Source organism: Pteropus medius, unplaced genomic scaffold, assembly GCF_902729225.1.
Source record: "Pteropus medius unplaced genomic scaffold, Ma_sr-lr_union100, whole genome shotgun sequence".
NCBI classification, from domain to species: Eukaryota; Metazoa; Chordata; class Mammalia; order Chiroptera; family Pteropodidae; genus Pteropus; species Pteropus medius.
Window position 1 is genome coordinate 23,163,515 of NW_024349801.1, and position 4,119 is coordinate 23,167,633.

Genomic DNA, 4,119 nt, shown 5'->3' on the forward strand with positions numbered 1-4,119 from the left:
AAATTGAGATTAAATCATAAATCAGAATAAAAAATTTTTAAATATTAATATGTATTCTATTTATTTTCAAATTTCCCTTTCTTCCCTTTTGGTAGTACCATCTGTCTTTAATTATCACTTTACTCAATGGCTTTTGAAAATTCTGAGTATTTTTTAAATTTCAATTGTTTGACCTTGAGAAATTAAGAAGCCTTTCTGAGCGCCATTTCCTTATTTGTAAAATGGGAATGAAAAAGTGTTTTGCCTGTCTCCCTGGGTGGTTTTTGAATCAGATAAAATGGTGAGGGCACTTTCTTTATGAGTGGCTGGACGTTGAGGACCGTTTCAACTAAATTCAATAAGAATGTGTTCAATCTGTTTCATGGCCACCATGGTTGCAAGTAATTACAAATGGATGTGAATACGAGCGAAATACAAAATAAAGTCCCTGTCTCCTAGGGAAATGCCTCTGAAAAATTAATGCACGCACAAATCTCTCAAGGTCTTGTTAAGTGGCAGATTCTGATTCAGTTTATTTGAGGTGGAGCCTGAGATTTTACATTTTTTTCCTTGGTTCCTTGGTTCCTTCATTCATTTGTTCATTCCTTTCTTCCTTCCTTTGTTCCCTCCTTCGTTCCTATCTTCCTTCATTCATTCTTTCATTCGTTCCTTCCTTCTTTCTTCCTTTCTTTTTTCTTTGTATTTTTTTTTTTTTTTAATTTAGCATTATAACACTTGTTTATTGAAACCTCTTGGATTGGAGTTGCTATTAATCAGATATCCAGGCCTTTGAGGAGGAAAACATACAAAGCTCTGTCGATTAGGTTACCCACAGAAATCCAGACTTTCCTAAACAACCAGAACACTTGGAATCAAGAGGACTGAAATTCACTTTCAACTAGGGACATCACGTATATATGGTTATTCTGGGCTTGGTCAGGGAAACAGCTGCTGCAGCATGAGGGGAATATGGGACACAGGATAAAAATTAGGGTGTCATGGATATGGAGGAGCTGGGAGAGTGAAAGCTGGAAGGCTGCAGTGGAAAGATCAGGGCACTGGAGCAGAAACAGGAAATGAATCATGGGCAAAAGTGCACAAAGACTTTTCCAAGAAAGGGATAGTTCAATTCTAGCAACTCCCTAAGTGATGCTGATACTGCAGGTGACAAGATCTCTACAAGTCATGCACATCAGAGGCAGAAATCAGGAAAAACTAGATATCAATACATATCCGAATATACAGAAAATGGGAAAGATCGGTGTGGGCCAGAACATAGAAAAAGTTTTCATAGCCATGAAATATGGGACAAGATTGAATGTGAGATTTCTTCCACTGCTGGTAAGGAGACAAAGCAAGCTCAGGCATGCCAAAGTTTCGCAGGAGAAAAAAATTGTGTGTGTTTTACAAGATCCCATGGATTTGTGCATTTCAAGATGCTTGAGATGGCTTCAGAAAAAAATATGTGAGGGTGCTTAACCAAGAAACAATGATGTGAAGTTGCTGTCAGAGCTCAATATTATATATACACATGCACATTAAAGTTAAGGTGGCCCATGCATCCACCTAACACTTATGTACACATGCCCTCTCACATATAATCTTATTAACAATCAGGATACTTTCTGTGCTTTCTGTAGACAAGTTGCATGCTTTGTGTTTGTAATATTATTAGAGACAGTATTTAGGCTTCACTAAGCACCAATTAAGCTCCCAAGACAGTCAGAAGCAATTCTTTTTCACATGCTGATCGGCTTACTCTGGACTGAATGCGTTAGGGTTTCTTACCCCCAGGGGTGATCTGCTGCAAAGCTACAAAATTGGGTAAATTTATCTTCAGTGTTCACTGACTCTTGTGGTGCCCCATCCTTTGGGGACTCAGTGCTGTGTGCTTCTCTCTGATGGTCCTGATCACCCTCATTCTAGTTTCCATGCTCACACTCCTTCCTACTATCAGATCTGTTACATTTCATGTTACCTCCCCAGACTAAAGTTATTTCAATAAATTCGTTTCTCACACAGGGCCCACCTGAACCCCTGACCTCAATCAGAGGTCTTTACTTATTGTTGCCTGAACATACCTCCTGCTTTCTGCTAATGTTAGCCTTCTCCTGGACTGTCCATTCGCTTTCTTTCTTCTTAGCTAAGCAGGTCTCATCCATGTTCAGCCCAGCTCAAATTCTGCCTACTTTGTAAAGCCTTCCAAGATTCAGACTCCCCCAGTATGAATCCCTCAGTAGGTTATTGTTTATACTATCCATTGACAAGAAATCATTTGCTTTGCTGCTGTTTTTCCATTGCTATCTTCCATTGCCATTTGAAACTTACATTCAGCTCTTTAAGAGTTGATATATTGGCTCCTCTGCTCTTTGAAGTTAGAGTTTGGATCTTATATGGAGATTCTTTGACTTGATGAACTAGTTTAAGGACTTTCATGATGATCATGGTGAATATAGAAAGCCATTCATTTAAAATGTTAACTGGGGCTTTCACTGGCTTAACTGAAGAGAAGAAATCTGGATAGGATCAATAGAAGCCTTTCTGAGTCCTTCTCAAATATATCCCAAAGCTGACCCTTTTCTGGAGCCTGCCCCTTCTTTTGTACTGGTCCTATTGCCATGGGAACTATGCCTGCAGCTGCAGTCCAGCTTTCAAACTGCCAAATAAGAAAGAATGGAGGGAGGACAGTTCTTAGGGACCCTTGGCTGGCCTCGTTCCCCTTCTGTTCCCTTTCCAGTAGGAGATGGTGTCTCTCCAAGGAGATTTGCATGCTAAGAGTAGCTGAGGACACAGGAAAAAACCCCGAGCGGGTGCTGGAAGAGGTATCCCTCTTGTGGGGAGTCAATATCTGTGATGCATCCAGCAAGCAGGTACGCCCCTCTTCCACTCTCAGAACCCTCTGGCCTGTGATAGGACATGATGTCTGGCTCTGCCTCCCACTCTTCTTCTGGGATCCTGGAGTCCTGATCTGGATGACAATTCTGCTTAGCTGGGACTGGTTCTCTAGTTCCCTGAGAGAGTTAGTACCTATCATTCTGTGCGGGCAGGGCAGGCCCCCTGCAGAATCCCTCCTAGGCAACGAGTAAGGATCTTAGCATTAGGGGTCCAGCACTAGCTTTAGGCTACTTTTTCTCCCTCTTCTCCATCTCCAAATGCTTCTATCATTACATCAGTAAGAAAGGCAGGGCTTTAAATAGCTACTTGTGATCACTGATGTCTGACATGCTTTCAGTTCTGAGGAATCATAACTGCCACCCAAGAAAATGACTGGGGAGAAGCCAGATTTCTTCTCTGCTTTGTTCTCTGCTGGCAGCCACAAGACCAGCAGTAGCCATCTTGCCTTGATGAGGTCAGAGTTGGGCTTTCATATTTGCAGCCACATCCTGGCTACTTGACCACAGGCTTAGTTGTTCTTTTCACTGCCCACTCCCTCATCTGATCCTCAGAGGCTATTCCTAGAAAGATAAATGTTAGCAAATGCACCTCCTCATTCCAAAAGGAGGGAGGATGTGAGGGTCTGGATTCAAGGGATTGAGACAAAAGATTGAGGCGAGGTGGGTCTGGAGCCAAAGAGCAGTGATCAGATTTGGTCACCAGTTTCCCGAAATTTCAACTAGTCAAGAAGGAAGGTTTTTCCTTTTTTGGGGGGCGGGTAAGGGACTACATAAGAGAAGCCACAGAGTGGAAATAGAAGAGGGAGTCTATGCCTTTGGGGAGCTTACACTCCTATGAACATAGAATTGATTGATTGGTTGATTGATTGATTGATTGATTATTTATTTATTGAGGGTCCACACATGCTTTCCTGAACCAAACCAGCATGCTCTGAACCTTCACCTGTGTACAGGCTCTACTTTAAGATCTCACAACTCACATGTCTCATTCTCCTTTATGATCTTCTACTTTAAATGCAAGAAGATGAAGTAAGAGTCCAACCTAAAGAAGCCTATGTAGAGCTTACTTGGGATGATCTGAAATGCTGAAAAACCTTCCTTACCTACTTCCTCCTACCTCCTTCTAAAAAATGAAATCTAGTTCACTACTAACCACAGAACCTAAAATTGTATGTTAGGGTCTTTTGAGGGTTAAGATATCCTGTCTCTTGAACTCTTTAGTTCAAAGGCAGTGTCTTATAGATAA